Source organism: Phyllostomus hastatus, unplaced genomic scaffold (genome assembly GCF_019186645.2).
Source record: "Phyllostomus hastatus isolate PE091 unplaced genomic scaffold, TTU_PhHast_1.1 phas_scaffold_385, whole genome shotgun sequence".
NCBI lineage: Eukaryota > Metazoa > Chordata > Mammalia > Chiroptera > Phyllostomidae > Phyllostomus > Phyllostomus hastatus.
Genome location: NW_025334026.1, coordinates 7,830,143 through 7,849,601, shown reverse-complemented (window position 1 = coordinate 7,849,601; position 19,459 = coordinate 7,830,143). Strand labels below are relative to the sequence as shown.

General features: G+C 44.3%; 1 protein-coding gene across 1 annotated transcript in view; it reads right to left on the bottom strand.

Annotated features, from left to right (window-relative positions):
- Positions 1-5,619, bottom strand: part of CALN1 (calneuron 1) — a 479,834-nt gene extending 474,215 nt beyond the window's left edge. Inside the window, exon 1 of the mRNA XM_045819681.1 lies at positions 5,559-5,619. The gene's annotated coding sequence lies outside the window, so the exon portion shown is untranslated. The remainder of the gene's footprint in view (positions 1-5,558) is intronic.
- Positions 5,620-19,459: the final 13,840 nt, after the last annotated feature.

Here is a 19,459-nt window from a genome sequence, read left to right as displayed (position 1 = left end):
GACAGAATGGGCTCTAATTGCACAAAGCAAGGATGGAGAATGGCAGAACGCCAGCACTGATGGAGGAGAGACTAGGCCATGGTCAGATGGAGAGGTAAGCAGAGGGCACTCGAGAGGTTTGCAGACTTCATGGTAAGGGAGAAAGGAAGCTGCTACTGGGCCAAGTTGGATCATGGCATAATGCCAGAAGCAGCTCTACAAAAGGTCCTTCATCTGTATGGGATTTCTAAAGAATCTGTTGTACAGTCCAAGTAAACAGTGCAGGAAACTTGAACAAGAGTTCACAATTGGATCAATCTTTCTAAAATACAAAATATTTGCTACTGAAAGTATCTGGGATAAAATCAAACTCCTTAATCTACCTAACAGGCCCTTTCATAAACTACTGACCCAATCTGCCTTTGGTTACCTCTCTTCTCCTTCCAGATCCCCCCTAATCCACACCAGCTACAGCCACGTGAAACTACTTGCAGCTCCCATGAGAGGCCAGTCTTGCACATCTCTGGGCTTTACACGTGCCATTCATCCAGCTTGGGATGTCTTTCTTTGCTACCCTAGTGAAATCCTACTTATCCATCAAAGCCCTACTCAGATTATCACGTTCTCTGGGAAACCTTCCACCAAGAACCAGCTTTCCCCTTACCACCTCTTTCTCCCAGGCGAAAAGAGGTCCGTACCTCTCCTACAGCAATCACCACACAGTACATCCATTTTTCTTTCCCCATGACTGTCTCCTACTCTGTAAGGCTACTGGCAGGTGTCCTCTGCTTTCCTATTCTTAGTGCCTGGCATAGGGTGATCCCACAGAAGTTCTGGTTAAAATGAACTCAAGAAAATATTTCCACATTAATAAGCTAAGTGAGCTTAGCTCTCTGGTGTAAAATGAAAAATTTGTAAAACTCATACCTATAAAGTTCTAATAAAAGGTCAACAATCTAGAGACACTAATGGTCTGTAATCAAGGAGAAGTCTGTTCAAGTAAATAAGTAAATAAGTATAAGTAAATAGTTGTCTTATTTGTTAGAATAATATATAAGCCATAATTTCTTAATTTTTTAATTTTCCTCTCATTAGTCAAATTTTCTAGAGTTGTTGTTTCACTATGTTCCTACCCACAGAAGTAGATGGACGCAAATGCAAGAATGGAAGGCCTCTTGGAGGCAACCGCTCCTCTTGTCTTGCCCATGATTGCTAAATCCAAACAAATGCATACAATCCCAATTTAGAGAATAAGCAGTCCAACACAGCCTGGCTTCCATGTGCATGAAATGCAGGTGCATGGGATGTGGAGCTATCAGCTAACAATAGCACCAAATTCAAAGCCAACTTACAGCCTGCCCCCACAAAGGTAGAAAGACATCTACCTCATTATGCAAGTGATAAAGTAGAGATGAGAATCTCCACACTTCCCATCCCATGAGATTTTCATGAACACATGGGATCAATTGTATAAATGTAAGTTCTTGGTCAAAGTCTCCTCTTGAGTCCCAGGTCTAATTTCTTGATCAGCTCTTAGGCCCCGTTCTCTGACCTATTGTGGGTCAGGCTCCATGGCCACAGTAACCTGGTGGATGTGGATTTGATATAGGTATTGTCTCCCTGCCATCCACATACCCCACAGCAGGGCACAGACCTCTGTTTTCTTGAATCACCTGTGAATCTGTGTTCTGCTCTAAGACCCTGAAGATCAAGGGTCTAGCGGATTTGCAAATAGCAGAAATGACACCCTGTTTTTCTCTGTCCAACCATCCCAGATTCCTCTCTCTCCAGTTGCCCTCTCCTTCACCCTTCCTTCTCTCTATCCCACTCCCTTGGCTGAGAGAGTGGCACTCCTGTGCCACTGAATATCTAATGATAGAGCATGACAAATTCAAAGCATGAACAGGACAGGTGAAGAATAAAAGGGTCATTAGCGAAATCTATTCCCAGAGCATTGGGGACCTCTGAGCATTGGGAGCCCTCTCTAAGTCTAGACACAGAGGTGCAGCCTGGGCTGACATTGGGTTTCCCAAGCTGCTTGCTAGCTAACACTGCAGACCCCAGAGGCGAGGAGGCAGGGAGGCGTCCCCAGAAAGGACCCTGGAGGTGATGAGCAGCTCACAAACAGTTTGATGAGTAGCCTTGCTCCATCCACCTGACCTTGGCCACCAACACTGCTGGCTAGGCCATCCAAGTCTCTTAGAGTACAGCAGACCCAGGAGGGCACTCTGGATAATGTTCATTGTGAATGGCAGTGTCCCTTCCCTAAATCATGCTGCTGTCACTTGCCAAGGCCATCTACCAGAGCTCAAAGGCCCAACTTTTTCTCCAACCTCATTGCCAGAAGAGCTGCCAAACCCAACAATAAAACCATCGGTTTCTAAGAAAGCATATCAGTCAGACAAGCCTGTGTGTACAGACACGAGCTGAGACCAGAAGAAGCAAAGGAGAGCCATGTGTACAGCCTCAGTATCCTGGGTCCAAACACAGAAAATGCACTGTGGAGAGAGATACAGTTAAGCTATGAGGTTTTCAGCATAGGTCAGGTCTCTCAGGTGTATGAACAACCACCAGCCAGCCCTATAACCACGGTCCTTTCTGGCCAGCAGGTGGGAGCCATGCAGGGAGGTTGGAGTGGGAAAAGGGATGGGGGCTGCCAGGATGCTCAAAGCACCCACTCCCCTTCCCAAACCAAAAGACCCCCATGTGGTTCACTTCAGCCTAACCACTTGTCATGGTCCATTCTGAGGTTGGACTGGATTTATGTTTTCCCTGGACAGAGTCCTTTTTAATTCTATACAACTGCTACACAACTAATGTGCATTCATCATTGAAAATTAGAAAGTGCAGAAAGGTAGTCTCCCCAAATGCCCCCATTCAGGGTCACTGCCATTGAAGTTTATTTCATTCACTGTCATTGAGACCCTGGGAAAAGCTCCCACTCCCACCATGGATCTTTATACAACTTCAATCCAAAGTACAGAAAACCAGTAATATAAGCTCTGTTGGATCCTGCGTAGCTGTCATGAATAAATAGCTGTCTCTTTATTGGGTCCTGTATGCAGTTGGACTCAGGGATACCACTAAAAGCTAGGGCAAAGTAGGATTAATGTTTCCTTCCAAAATAAAAAAAAATCATTCTTATTTTGTATATTATCATTTCCCAGCCCACCACAGCCCCCTCAGTAGTAATAATAATAAAAGAAGGAAGAGGAGAAGGAAGAAGAAGAATGGGAGAAAGAGGAGGTCCTTTGCTTAAATTCATATTATGGTGGTGGCCGAATAGCAATGTTAGGCACATCCACCCCAAGGGCATCCCACTACTAGCCCATCCTTTCATGCTAACCCCACATATTTCTGGCTTTTTCCTTTAGCCCTCTGTTCCTCATGGCCAAGGTCCTATCAAGTCCTTCATCTTGATGATCCTCAGCCCATGTGAGATTGATCATTAAACCTAGAAGAGCAAGGCCCACTGTAGACTCTCCAGTTGCAGCTGGCCCAGGTAATAGTATAACCTAAATAACTCCACTACTCAAGTAAAGTTAGAGCCACATCACCAGTCCCCTTCCTCAGCCACAGGAGGATGAGGCACTGCTAGGATGCCTTATGGGTTCTACTTGGATTCCCAAATTTTAGTCCTTGGGATAGATGCCAACACTTAGCAAAGGTACTGAAGGCAGAAACCACCAAGGTCCTATGTCCCAAACAGACTTAACCCATGTCTGAGAATCTCCCAGACAGAAACCAGCAGTGGTACCACACCATCCATCAGCCCCCAAAGCTTTCGAGAACCTCCCAGTCCCTCTTCATGTCTCCATATCTGCCCATGGTCCCCTAGGAATATCCACAGGCACTCTCAGCTCAACTAATGCTGCAGAGTCCAGGCTACCAACCCAAATATCCTGGACAAAGCACAGCAGGGTATCTCAAGTGTCTCTCTCTGGTCTCTTCAGAGCTTGAGGGAAAGTGAGAATTTTGGGATCAGGGTACAGACGAACATTTCCTGGATAACTTTTATTTGTTCTTCATGGCTCAATTCAGACATCACCTCATTCAGAAAGTCTTCCATCATTCACAAGGTGAGGCTCCTGTTCTCTGCACTCTCAAAGCATCATGTACTTCTTATCTATACCTATCACATCATATTGTAAATTCCTGGCCACCTCTCTGTTTCCAAACACAAGCTAGACTGTGTGCTTTGAGCCCCAGGGGGTTGGTCTTATTGGCCTTTGTGGGAGGTTATAGCAGTGACCTTCTGCACCTGCCAGTGGACTGGGTGCCCCCAGCCCCAGTCTGAGTTTTAAGACATGCCCTGTGTCTATTTGTACCCCCACCCCTAATGGCAGCAGCCAGGGAAAATGAGAAATGGGAATTGAAAGCAGAGCTCTCCAAGGCCAAACTGACAGAAGAGGGTTTTGTAATGTCACAGTCAAGGTTGGGGAAGAGACAGACACTCTTTCAGCATAATAAAGTCCAAAAATTATGCTAACAGAAAGATGTGAATTTTGTACATAGATCATTGAAGTCTATCTGTGTGTGGGCATGAGATTAACACTTCAGCGTAAGTGATCTGTTGTTGAAAGTAGTTTGGGACGATCATCAAGGAACAGAAAGAGAAAGCAAGCTTCCACCCACAGATCAGGGTCCTCTCCCTTCTCTAATCTGACTCTAGGTTCCAAGCCTCCCCCTCACTCTGAAGAGCAGTAAAAGGAATGGAGACTCTACTAGTGATAAGGAGCTGAGCTGGGACACTCCAACCAAGGGAATAGCCCCAGCCTGGGAAAAGAGGAAAGCAAAACAGCAAAATGGGGATGAAAAACAGGTCCCAGTAGGAGATCTTGTCAACCAAGAGGACATACACATGGGGGCCAACACCCTAAATACCATGATTGGTATTATGCAAGGGTTTGAGCTCATTAGTTTGAGGCCACAATATCCACAACTTGGCCCATTGCCACCCAGTAAATTCTATCAAAGGGTGGCCCATTGCCACCCTTTAAATTCTATTACAGAGACTTGGATTGTAGAACAGACTGAACTTTCCTTGAGGTCGTGTGTGTGTGTGTGTGTGTGTGTGTGTGTGTGTGTGTACACATGTAAACAGGCACTTGTCTGTCAAAGTAAGAAAAGGATCTAGCCCTCCTTCCCCAGGTTAATAGCAGGCATCCAAGACACTTACAAGGTCACTGACTTGAAAGTAAGGGGACGCCTGGAGGAGGGCACCAGGCCATGAGGTGGTCCACCTCTAGTATGAGGTGGTCCCCACATCTAGTATGTGTGGGGAACCAAGGGGTCATTAGGCTTTTAGAAAATGTTATGTCAACATGCAGGATGCTTTGAGGATGCAGAGAAAGGGTACTTTAGGGCTTAGGAAGGCGTCTTGGAGAAAGTGATGTCTGGGTTGAGCTCTGAAGAGCAAGTGGAATTTAATCAAAAGTATGTCCCTGAAATATCCCCCTCCCCTGGAGAATGGCTACAGACCCTCCTGCAGGTCTAAGATAAGGAAACCAGTGTGGAGTCACACACACTCAGATGTGTAACTGCCTGTTAATTCCCCTTATGAGGCCCTTTTCACTTACCTGTGTTCCTGGAGGAAGTTCCAAACCTTTCCCTGGATCTGCCAGAGTGGTCCCAATCCTGCTAGCTGGGCTGAGAAGATAGATTTTTGGTGCCTGCACACCGGGGAGCCCCACTCCAGAGCTGCCCCCAGTTCAGCCCCTTGGAGCCCACTGAAGTTGTGCCAGACCCTGGCTAGGCTGCCTGCTCAAACTGCAAGAGGGAGAAGTGAGCTGTGAGCATCCTGGAGTCCAGCCAGGCCTCTCTGGCCAGACAGGCAGGTGGAGGAGGAGCTGGAGAGAGAGCATTGTAAAACCTCCAGAGGATCAGATTAACTCCTGAGAAGCTGTAGAACCAGCAGGCTGACAGCAACCTCTAAGCCCACTTCAGAGCCCCACCCAGGCTGGTGGGGCTACATCTCCTTTACTCCATTCCTCTGGACATGCTTCTGGTTGTCTTCAATTTGCTGCTTAAATCTGAGCTGAACCCCCACCAGCAACACACTCTGGGTGGAGTCCTCTGTTATGAAACAGGCTGTTGTCTCACTTTTATCTTTTTTTATTGAAGTAAAACTCAACATAAAATGAACAATGCAGTCACCACCCCCTCTATCTAGTTGCAAAATATTTTATAGACACAAAAACAAACCCTATACCTACTAAGCAGTTACTCCACATTCACCCAACCTCCTGGTCCTGACAACCACAATTAGGGTTCTGTGTCTATGAATTTCCCAATTCTGGATATTTCCTATAAATGGAATCATACAATATGTGATTTTTTTGTGTGTGTCTGGTCTCTTTCACTTAGCATAACATCTTCAAGGTTCATCCACACTGTCACATATGTCAATATTTCATTCCTTTTTATGACCAAATAATATTCCATTGTAGGTATACACCACAATTTGTTTATTCATTCATCCATTGATGGACCTTTGGGGGTATTTCTACCTTTTGGTTATTATAAACAGTGTTGCTATAAACATTGGGGTACAACTATTTGTTTGAGTGCTTGCTTTCAATTCTTTGGGTTATTAATCTAAGAGGAAAATTACTGGATCATATGGTAACTCTATGTTTAACTGTTTGAAGAATCGCTGAAGTATTTCCATAGTGGCCGAACCATTTTACATTCCTACCAGCAACATATAAAAGTTGAGTTTCTCCATATTCTCACTGACTTTTTTTCTTTTTAAAAAATATTTTACTGATTGTGTTATTACAGCTGTCCCAATTTTTCCCCTTTGCCCCTCCCACCAAACACCCCCTAAACCCCTCAGACAGTCCCCCCACCTTTGTTCACATCCATAGGTCATGCATATAAGTTCTTTGGCTACTCTATTTCCTATACTGTATTTTACATCCCCATGGCTATTCTGTAACTACTTATTTGTACTTCTTAATCCCCTCACCTCTTCACCCATTCCCCGAAGCACCCCTGCCATCAAGTAACCATTAAAATGCTCTCTGTATCCATGATTCTGTCTCTGTTCTTGTTTGCTTAGTTTGTTTTTTAGATTCAGTTGTTGATAGTATGTGTTTATTGCCATTTTATTATTCATAGTTTTGATCTTCTTTTTCTTAAATAAGTCCCTTTAACATTTCATATAATAATGATTTGGAGCCAACAAACTCCTTTATTTTTTCTTTTTCTGGGAAACTCTTTATCTGTCCTTCCATTCTAAATGATAGCTTTGCTGGGTAGAGCAATCTTGGCTGTAGAGCCCTGCTTTTCATGACTTTAAATATTTATTGCCAACCCCTTCTAGCATGCAAAGTTTCTTTTGAAAAACTGACTGACAGCTTTATGAGAACTCCCCTGTAGGTAACTGTCTTTCTCTTGCTGCTTTTAAGATTCTCTCCTTACTTTAACCTTTGGCATTTTCATTATGATGTGTCTTGGAGTGGGACTCTCTTCATCCATCTTGTTTGGGACTCTCTGTGCTTCCTGGACTTGCATGTCTAATTCCTTCACCAAATTAGGACAGTTTTCTTTCGTTATTTTTTCAAATAGATTTCCAATTTCTTGGTCTTTCTCTTCTCCTTCTGGCACCCCTATGATGCAAATGTTGGTGTGCTTGTAGTTGCCACAAAGGCTCTTTACACTATCCTTGGTTTTTCAGATTCTTTCTTCTTGTTGCTCTGATTGGTTGTTTTTTGTTTCTTTATGTCCCATATCATTGATTTGATTCTCAGCTTCATCCACTCTACTGTTGATTCCCTGTAAATTGTCCATTTCCATTAGTATATCCCTCATTTCTGCCTGGCTCTTTTTTACACTGTTGAAGTACTCACTGAGTTCCTCGAGTATCCTTATAACCAATATTTTGAATTCTACATCTGATAGATTGCTCATCTCCATTTTGTTTAGTTTTCTTTCTGGAGTTTTTATCTGTTCTTTCATTTGGGCCCTGTTTCTGTGCCTCCTCATTTTTGGCAGCTCCCCCCACCATGTTTGTTTCTGTGTATTAAGTAGAGTCACTATGACTCTTTGTCTTGGTAGTGTGGCCTGTATATAGGGTCCAGTGACACAGCCTGCCCTACCACCCAAATGAGGGACTCAAGGTACACCCTCCATGTGGGCTGAGTACACCTTCCTCTTCCTCTTGTTGGAATCAACAACATCTTCCAATGTTGTTGATTCCAACAGCAATCAAGTTGAGCCTTGATTGCTATTGGAAGGTCTATGGGAGGGATTTACTGAGGCCGATCAGCTGCAATGACTGGCTGTGACCACTGACCTTCTCCCTCTGTGGAGAATCAGCTGTGCAGGGGAAAGGTGGTGGTGCTCTGATGTGGTCTGTAGCTGTCCACTGGGTGCTCTCCGGTGGTGCAGGTAACGGTCAGCCACCACCTGTGTTGACCCTAGCCTTTCCAGGGCCAGACAGTGTGAACTACAAAGCAATATGAAGATGGCTGATATTTGTGCTGGGCTTGGAGGTTCCCAGGCAGAGCCAAATTGTGATCCAAAGCTGGCTGCTGCTAGTGCTGGGCCTGGGGTTGCTTAGCCAGAGGTCTGAAAGTCTGGGGACAGGCCATAAGCTGGGTGTGGTAGAGCCTCAGGTAAACATCAGGGCAAGGTAAACAGTGTAAGCCAGTTTGATGGAGTCTCAGATATGGCTCCTACGTACCTGTTCTGTGGCTCTGTTGGGGGAGGGCTCAGAAAAGGCACAATGGCCTCCACCTACCTTTCTGTGTGGGGAAAAAGCTGTCCCCAACTCACCCTGATGCCAGACACTTCAATTCCTCCCTGTAAGCCACTGGTGCCTTTCAAGCTGCTACCCTAGTGGTTCTGGAGCTCAGAGGGAGTACATCTGAGTAAGTCTGGCATGGACCCTTTAAGAGGAACTGCCAGGGACTCCAATAGTTTTTTTCACCAACTCAAATCCCACTGGTTTTTTAGTCAGAAGGTATAGGGACTTATCTTCCTGGCACTGGTACCCTGATCTGAGGGGACTGGGGGGAGGGGCTGGCATGAGGCTGGGACCCCTTAGTTCTGTAGTTGTCAAGACTTCCATTCAACTCAATTTCTCACAGTTCTGAGTGATCATTGGTCTATAATTTAGTTGTATGAGGAGGTGATGCATGTTTACTGATGCCTCCATCTTCACCAGAAGTCAATGCTAGCATTTCTCTTTTTTTTTATTATTCTTAATAGCCATCATTGTAATTGTGAAGTGCTGTCTCACTGGGGTTTTGATTTGCATTTCTTTAATGACTAATAATGTTGAGCATCTTTTCATGTGCTTTGTTGATCATTTGTATATCTTTTATCAGAGAAATGCCTATTTAAATCCTTTGCCTATTTTTAAATTGGGTTATCTTTTTGTAGTTGAGTTGTAAGACTTCTTTATATATTCTGGATCATAGATGCTTATTAGACATACAATTTGTAAATTTTCCTCACACTCTGTAAGTTGCCTCTTCATTTACTCAATGTTTTCTGACACACAAAAGGTTTTGATTTGATAAAGTCCAATTCATTCACATTTTTCTTATTTTGTTGCTTATACTTTCTGTGTCATATCTAAGATTCCATTACCAAATCCAAGGTCATGAATATTGACCCCTATGTTTTTTTCTAAGAGTCTTATGGTTTTAGTTCTTATACTTAGGTCTTTGATCCATTTTGAGTTTATATTTTTATATGTGGTGTGAGGTAGGAGTCCAACTTCATTCTTTTTATGTAAGTCCTCAATTGTTCCAGTACCATTTGTTGAAGAGACTATTCTTTTCCCATTGATTGGTCTTAACATCCTTGACAAAAGTCCACTGGCCAGTCCTGGCCAGTGTGGCTCAGTTGATTGGAGCATTGTCCAGTAAACCAAAAGACTGTGGGTTTGATTCCCAGTCAGGGCACATGCCTAGGCTATGGGTTCAGTCCCCAGTCTGGGAATGTACAAGAGGCACTGATCAATGTTTCTTTCTCACATTGATGTTTCTTTCCCCCTCTCTCCCTCCCTTCCCATATCTTTAAAATCAATAAGCATGTCCTCAGATGAGGTTCATGCCCAATTCTGAAGCCTAGTAGCTATTGTAGTCTTGGGCAACTTATTCTCTCTGGCCCTCAGTTTTGTCATGTGAAAAATGGGCTGATGTAAGAACGGCATATGTGCAATAAGGTATATAAAGGATCCAGCCCAGGGTTTCTGCTCAATAAATAGCCCAAAAATGGAATTGAGAAATGACCACGGAGACCTATCTTGTGCTGACTACTCTGAAAACTGATGTACCTATTCTAGAAGGGTGTTCACCGAGGGTAGATCTTTTGACTCAGGCATACCCTGAGTCAGGCCAAGCAGAAGAGACAGCATTAGTCTTTTATATGTTTTTACTTCCTGTGCTATAGATGAGCTTCTTGATTAATTAATTAATTTCTTAAGTGCTATATGGGATACCATAATAGGGAGTAAGGGTTCCTGCAAGTCCACACAAATTGTTGCTGTCAAAAGCTTGGTGAGAAGGGAAGGCAAACATCAGAATGTTTGCATAGCATATCTATTTCAGTTATATACATTCACTGCTCCCTCCTTGATGGAAGGGATGCAATATCATTCATCATCCCATACTTCTATTAAAGAAATAGGCAAGACAGAGCTTATAGGGTTTTCTGTTTCCCAGAATTTCTCTTGTGTGAAACATCTCTAGATGTTTAAGTGAATCCTTAAATGGAAACAGATGAGTTGGATCTCCTAGAAGAAGTACCCCATTAAGGGCCTGGAAACCGTCAGGGCTTCAGGGCAAGCAGCTTGAGCCACATGCTGCAGAAGGACTGCCAACAACTGGTGGGTGTTTATCCCTGAGACTCCCTGAGGACACATGCCCACTCCATCGCTGGGCACAGGCCGGACCTGCTCTGCTTCTGGAGGCTGTGTGTCTCCTCTGCCCCACCTTCACCAGAGTCGAGTCCCTGTGGCCTCTGCCTCTGTGGGTCATTGCTTCCAAACTGAAGTTTGTCCAGGGAGCATTTGACTGGTAGACCCTGAGCCACATGCCTGCCTTCAGCTGCAGGGGTAGCTGGGGAAGTTTATTCATGAGCTTTACACTGGGGAGGTGCTGCCACATCAAGCAGGGAATTCTCCCCACACAGGCTGGGCAGTCAAAGGAGCTAAGTATTAACAAGAATGACAGCTGCCTACCACTGGGGTGTCATAATGAGGTGCTATTTAGTCTTGGTAAACAGAATAATGCTCTTCTCCTCCCAGTCTCATTCTAGTGAAGGCAAGGGGAATGGGAAAATAGAAAGACAGGATATGACGGTACCACATGTCCTGGACCAATCAACCATAGTCACAGAAACCTTCCCACCTGCCATCTGAGCCTGGCATCTGCTAGGCAATTCACCCTTGTTGAGTGAATGAATGAACAAATGAGGCAATGTAGGCAGATCTTATTCACCTCAGACAGAATACCTAACATATTTGGGATTGAGCCACAGGACCTCACATGTTTTTAAGCTGTAGTCTTCTTACTCTTACCTGCCCCCAGCCCACTGGCCAGGTCTGAAAGATGGAGCTTTTGCTTTGTTTTCACTTATCCATTGAAATGTGAGTTTCTGCAGCCTGAACACTTTTGCTACCCTTCCCACAGGGGCTGAACCTGCTGCATGTGTGTATCCCTGGCTGTTGGCCAGATGTTGGTTCAAGTCCTGCCTTCAACAGATTTCCATACAGGGAGGGGTGCTACTACTGGTCTGACTCTGGTATTACCTGCTGCAGGAAATCCTGCCTGTCCCATCTGTTGACCCCAACCAAACCCCATGCATGCACACTTAGCTGAATAAGCTCCTCTGCCCCTCAGTCAAAGCCGCTGAAGTCCCAGGGTGCCCACTGAAGTCAAGACACCTCCTCCTAATGCTCAAAGTAACATTTCCAACTATCTCAGGAGCTCACTGGTGCCCTCTCAGCTGGGCATCTTAAGACTCAGACTGAAAAAATATTTCCAGGTTTTCCAGTTCCATTACTTACTTTATCAGAGGGATTTTTGGCTGAAACACCAGTGTCAAAATACGACTTTCAAAAAGTTAATAATATGGTTGTCATACAAATGTAAAAGGAACACACATCAAAGATTTATTCAACTTCTTAATGAGAGAATTGGAGGGTTGGGTAAAGCTGATTCAAAAGCATTTTAGGAATGGGATATTCACAGATTTTTTAAAGGAAATGTTAGAATAAAGATGTAAGGTTAGAGCAATAAAACAATAACATTTGGACTTATCCTTTCTACCAAACAGAAATCAATTGCATCTCCACCAGAAAAAAAAATCAAGTTAACATGTAACCCCACAATGTCTGGGCTTTTAATCAATGATGACTAATGAGTCAAACAAGTGTACATTCCCTTATCATTAACCATTGCTTGGAGGGTAACAATGCCGCTGTGTGACACTGAAAGAATATATTTTCTTTCCCTTGCCTTGTTTCCAAGATTTTGATGTTTTTCTCGACTCAATGGATGAGTTGTGGGGGTCTCCCTAAGGCCTGGGAAAGCTACGCTCTTAGGAAAATGTCTTCAAACATGGACCTGCCAGGTTTAAAATCCGACAGGAATTTGTGGTCCTTGCCAACTCCTGGGCAGGGCACACAGAGCCCTGCAGGCCCCAAGCCCTTCACCAGCCCTTCTCTAGGTACTTCTGCACATGTACCCAGAGCCCTGGTCCATGCACACCCCCAAACACACTGGTCTCTTTCATCCTTGACTTTCCCCGAGCCTCATTATTTCCTGAACCTGAAAGACTATTGCTCCACCTGCTCACCTGGATTTCTTTTGTGCTAACTTCATGATATGCCTGAAGGGTACTTATTCCAGAAACCCTTCCTTGACTTTCTCAAGCCAGGGGAATCAAGGGGAATCAAACCTGCCCAGTTCAGTATAAAAAGTGTCACCCTGGCAACACTACCAACTCCCAGCTCTTAACAAATGCCGGCCTTTGTCCTAATTCACTTATTGATCTTTCCTCATTTAAAGTAAACCTTTCAGAAAAGTTAACCAAAGATAATCGTATAAAGATCACACAACCTACCATGTATTATGCTAGTAGATTTACTTATATAACACCAAATTTAATTATTTTTAATGGCTCCTTTAATTACAAAGTTATAAAATGCATCTGGGGGACCATTTATTTTGCATCTATAAAAAAAATGTTAAAGGGTTCGAAGTCCAACAATATTCAAGGGAGTATGGTGCACAGGTGCATGCTGTGCATCACACATTATCACACTTACATATAATTATCACAGATGTAATGTGTCTCTACTTGCTCTTTGATGTGGGTCATTGATGTACAAAGGTTACAGGGGTAGACCATTGGGGAGAATAGTATGAAAAAAAGAAAAGATGAATAGGTACCAGAGGAGAACCAAAAGAGGAGGTTATGAGGCTCAACTCATATAAAAAGACTGGGAGAGAAGCTTCTTCTGCATTTTGAGACAAGAAAAGAATGCCCTCCCACTGGGGGATGAGAAAGTAGAAAGCAGCCTGGGGAGCAGTTTGAGTCTAAGTTCAAGGATGAGTACTTACCCTGGAAACTGCTGGTGCTTAGAAGCACACTAAGGCTCACTCCCCCGTTTCTCCAGGATTCCAGCTGATAAGAGAACATGCTGTGTGTGGACACGCGGATACCAGAGAATCAGCCTTATTAATGGCCACATAGTACCAGTGGCTCCTAAAGAACAGGGCTCTCTGCTAAACTGTTAGAGCTTTGCTGTGGGCCACATTCCTGGAGGATCTCCTCTTACCCTGCCCGCTTCGGGGGGGACCACAGGCCTGCCTCACATACCCAGTTACTTCTCGAAACTGGCCCCTGTCCTGGCTCACAGGATCCTGAGCTGAGGGGAGCCCATAGATTCTCTCACCCACCCAGGAGGCAGACAATCTAGAGAGATGTGGTAGTGGAATATGTTTTGCTTCTGAGGCACAGTGGCTCAACCCCTGATGACATGGATCAGTGACCGCTGGGTTCTGTGAGGACATCCACCAATCCCCACCCAGGCAGGAACTGGTGTGGAGGCTTTCACTCCAACACTCCTCCTCCAGGGCACAGACCAGAGGGCGACTCCTCTCTGAAAACACAGGAGAAAAGAACAATCATCCCCCTTTTACCAAAAAGAATCATCCCAGGTTCTCTAACTTCAATTCAAGACACATTTGTTGAGTATCCTTGTCCCTGGCCCTTCTGGGGCTTCAATATCTGACACAATCTTATCTGTAAATATTCTTAACAGAAGCTTTTTATTTTTTACTCACATTTTCTTTATAAGATGTTTCTCTTGGGGTAACCCTGGTATCCTGTGAAGTATGAGAGATCAGGCCCAGCACAGTCAAATCTCCAGGAAGAGTCTCTCTATTACAGTGGCTGAATCCCATCAAGCTGGTTCACCTGCAGGAAATGCAGCACTAAATGTTTGCCTCAAGGGAGCCTCTTGAAAGAGCCTTTATTTGATACTCCTGAAAACTGGAAGGAGCAATGAGAAAGGGGAGAGGGGGCGGGGCAATCAAGTGTGCTGAGGGAGTCAATCATTTGCATGAGGATGGGTGGGAAAGGCTTAGCTCATTGGGCAGGCTCCGGTCGAGGCTCACATCCGGGATGCAACCCCAACTGGGCATATGTGCTGGTTCCCTTGTAGTAGTCTGGCTGCATTCCCTGTGGGGCCCCACAGAGACCCTTTCTCAGCACTCCCTCATTTCCAAGGCTGCTGGGGCATGTACCTCAATGTGTTCATTGTACATCTCAGGAATCAAGTTGCTCACACATGCCTGGGCCCTCCCAAGAGGCCAAGCCTCCTGACTCCCAGCCGGGACTCCCTGGACAGCCCAGTGGAGATCATCCCACAAATAGACAACTCTCTTTTGGGCCTTTGCTTCTTTAGGCAAAGGAATTGCACTAAAGCTTCAAGAGATTAGGGACTGAAGAAAGATTGAAAAAGGGACCAGGAGTTCTCCCTGCCAAACAGAGTACACTAGAATCCTCCAGAAGTGGTTTTATCTATAGTGTGGGTTTCTGCATACAGCTAACACCCAAGAGCCCCTAAGAACCTGGGAGTCTGGCAGGTCAAACACCTCTAGAGAATGCAATATGACCACAAGTATGCAAGGAAAGAACAAACAAAACCTGTGCAGACAAAAAGACTAGCAGAAAGTACTACACAATGTTAGAAGGGAAGGTTGGTTACATACTGCAGTGATGCCGGAGTCAGCCAGACTTGGATTTCAGTCTCAGCTCTGGCACATAGCTATGCTGTTGTGGGCATGTTGTCTAACTTCTCTGAACCTCAATTTCCTTCTCTACAGAAGGAAATAATAGCGTAGAAATGATACCTTGTAGAGTTGTCGTGGAAATTACGTTATATAATGTTTGCAATTTCACAGCAGAGTACCTAGTACTTACAATAATGCTCAAAAATCGGAAGCTACTGACTATTGTGGCTCATGAGTGGTGAGACCGGGCGTTACTTTATCCTTCTATTGTTCGGTATTGTCCACAGTTTGTACAATGAACATACACTGCATACTCCACATCAGGCTCGGCAGCCCGACAAGAGTTTTTCTACCTAGGTGCATTCAATGAGGCTCCTTACAAGGGTGTTCAGGACTGCTGTGTGCAAACAGTGCTTGCTTCTGCTAGAGGAGCCTCTGCTCTGTGCAGTCAGCTGCAGTGGGGACAGGTGGCGGGGCAGGTAACAGTAACCACAGGAGTAGCAAGGAAGGCCACCACACACATTTGCATTGTTTTCCTCTCACTAAGTGGCCAAAGACCCAAAGAACATTAAGGATCATATTTTCTGCAAGTAGAAAATGCTGAGATGCTGTTTCAGGCTATAGGACATTGAAGGTGCTTTGGCTCCATTCACCCCCTTCAAATGTCACATAATGGGGAGAATTTCCCTTTAACTCAGATATGGGTCAAACCATGGAGGCCAAACAAGAGACTCGAGCTGTCAAAAGCAGCTTCTCCAGCACCCCTCCAGGCTCCCAGTCACAGCACCCCAGCCAGGCACAAAGGGTCAGTCACCTAAGATGGGCAGTAGACATAGTAACCACAGCCTCTCAAACTATGACTACTGCAAGCAACAGAGAGAGCAGACAAGAAAGAGAAATTTAGAGTTTTGCCACCTTTTCTGTTGGCTTTCAACACTTGAATTACATTTGTCCTCAGGAGTGTGAATCAGTTCTAGCTCATGAAATTTAGAACTGGGAATGACCTTACAGTTCTTAGCCTTGATTCCCCAGAGGAAGTTTGATTTACTGACATACCCAAGGTCAGAGAGAACTCAGGGAGTGATCTTGGTCAATTCAACTATCAAAGCAAGGACCAGAAGCCAAGCCTCCTAATTCCCAGCCAGGAATGCTTCCTCTAAAGATGGATTTCACTTTGCCCAAAACTGCTGAGATTAGCGATTCAGAGAGTGCCATCTTCTTGAAAGTGCTCACTATAGGAGCTGCCATGCAAATTGGAGAAGGCAGATCTCAGATGCAAGCTGAGTGAGAACTGGAAGCAAAGCCTTGCCACCTGGGTGTATTCTGGGGCTGCTGTTCCTCACAGCCACAGGTTCTTTCAGGCTCCTAGTTAATGCCAGCAGGGCTGGAGGGCACGTGCCAACCTCCAGGTCAGCCCACATGGCTCCAGTAGTGGGGCTGGTGAGTGGAGTGAGAGAACACTGACTCTCATCCTGGCCTGGGCATTACACCTGTGAGTGGACACAACAGATGAGCCCCTCACAACCCCAACAACTAGAATGCAGATTGGCTGCCCAGCATCAAGAGTCATGTTTCTACATGGACCCCTGCTAGCATGTGCGATCCTGGATGTGTGGGCAGTGATGCGTTTGGTCCTTGGAAATTCATCATATGCATCACAGATGACTAACCCATTTTCAGAAACTAAACCAGGGGGATAACAAGATAAATGTAAATGCTTGGCTGAACTTTAGAAATTCTTTTTTCAGAGCTTTGAGAGATAATGGACACACTATACAATTCAAAGTATACCATTTTACCTTTAAAGTATACAATTCAAAATTTTAGTATATTCACAAAACTTTGCAACAATCACTTCAATTTAATTTTAGAGCATTTTTAATTGCCCCAGAAAGAAACTCCTCACCCCTTGTCTGTCATCCTCCCTCCCCCCAGCCCTAGGTCACTAATTTACTTTCTATATCTATAGATTTGTCTATTTTGCACATTTCATAAAAACAGAATCACATGAGATATGTGTGGTCCTTTGTGATTGGCCTCTTTCAGTTAGCATAACATTTTCAAGGTTTATCTGTGCTATAGAGCAGCAATTTTCAACCTTTTCCATCTCATGGCACACATAAACTAATTATTAAAATTCCGCAGCACACCAAAAAATATATCTTTTGTTGATCTAACAAGAAATAGGTATAATTTTGATTCCTTCACATTGATGGCTATTGTTCTGTTGGCTGTTGACATTTTTTTTATTTGACAATCTGAGGGAAAAGAGGTCAGTGCCCCTGACTAAGTAGGTATTGCGTGTTTTAAAAATTCTTGCACCATATCAGTGTGCCACAGCACACTGGCTGAAAGTCACTACTGTAGAGGAATTCTTATTTTCATAGTTCTTACAGCATCTTTTCTAGATTCTACTGTGTCTTCTGGGCCATCCTCAAACATTTTCCTTACTATTGTAAGTCAGAATGAAAATAAGTTCAACTTATTGAAGCTTTTAGTGAGCTAATGTAGGTGGCATGTATTATTCCCAAGATGGGTTAAATCAATTTGTTTATCAATAGTCACTCTGTATATCTATATCAACAGTCACTGGATACCTTGGCTTCAGGAATGTTTAGCTGTATTCTATGGGTATAGCATTCTAGTCGTACATAAATCTAAGGTTTATTATAAGAAGAAATTATCCCCAAAATGACAGAGCCTTGAAATGGGAAAAAGTCTATTTCAACAGATGAATTTTCATGCATCTCAGCATGCACTACACTGCCCTCTGCTGTGTAGTCGGCCAGGAAAACTGAAAATCAGAAGACAGTGAAGAGACGCCAGAGGACTGGTTTCTGACAAACTCACCTTTATGTGTTCACTATTCAAAGAACCCTTAAAGGGCACCTACACTGTGTCAGGCACTGTGCTGGTAGTAATACAAACATTGGGGGTGATTCTTGTCCTCCAGGAACTCCTCAATAGGAGGAGTTCTTCCAGTCACATGCTGGGACTCCTAGTTCAACACAACCTCCCTAATCTCATGAATTTGCTGAAACTGGACACTTCCCAGAACACTCATCTCTGGTGCCATGTCTAAGGCAACCTAAAGGGAGGTGATAAAATGTAAAAACAGCATAGACTGTCAGAACTAATGAGATCTGGAATGAAATTCCACAGTACCGAAACTCAAAGGTTATGGGTAACAAATCACCCTAAAGCCAAGTAACTTAAAACAATAATAGTAATTTATTATCTCTCATAGTTTCCATGGGTCAGGAATTCAGGAGTGGCTCAGTGGGGTGGTTCTGGCTCAGGGTCTCTTGTAAAGTTGTAGTCAGATGTCAGCTGGGGCTGGAATTATCTGAAAGCTTAATTGGGGCTGGGTAATCTGCTTCCCAAATGCCCCACTTACGTAGTTAGTAAGTTGATGCTGACAAAACTGTCCCTCTCCACATAGGCCTCCCACAGGACTGTTGGAATCCGGCTGTAAGCTACAATGCCTTTTATGACCTGGTCTTGGCCATCACCTACCATGACATCTACCATGCTGTCTTGGTCACACAGCTAGCCCCAATCCAATGCAGAAGAAGCCTATACAAGGACATGACTACTAGGAGGAAAAAATCATTAAGGGCCCTCTTGGAGTATGACTACCACACTACTATTCAGCTTTTCTTCCATTTGGTATCCTGAATGTCAAAATCCAAACTCTTAGCTATTGTTTGAATCCCCTCTTTAAACCTCTGACAGGTATTCCTCTAACCTCTACTTGAATCATTGCAGCCAGGAGTTCAAGGTCCCAACTCTGACCACTGTCCTCAGACAGCTCTAACCCTTTTAGAGCTCCTTTGCAGGTTGAGTCAGTTCCTCCTCCTTGTGAGACCTTTAAGTACTTAAAAACAGCAACCATGTTTCTCCAAAAAACATTGATCGAGACTTGCTCTGCACCAGGCCCAGTGTGCTAGCTGCTGGGGATACAGCGAAAACAAGATACAGTCTATGCCTCCAAAGGCTCATTTGGTTTAGCTTCCTCACCCCATCCCAGCAGGCCCATGCCACACCACCTGAGCAAGGGACCCCTTATCCACCTTCTCCATACCTGACCTCAGAGAAATTGCTTTTCTTTTAGCCAAAGCTCTTCTGGTAGCAAATGACAGAGAACAAAAGTCAACTTGCTTCAAGAAACCAGATAAATGTGAATGAGAATTGGGATGATAAGGTTGCCCTGAATCTGA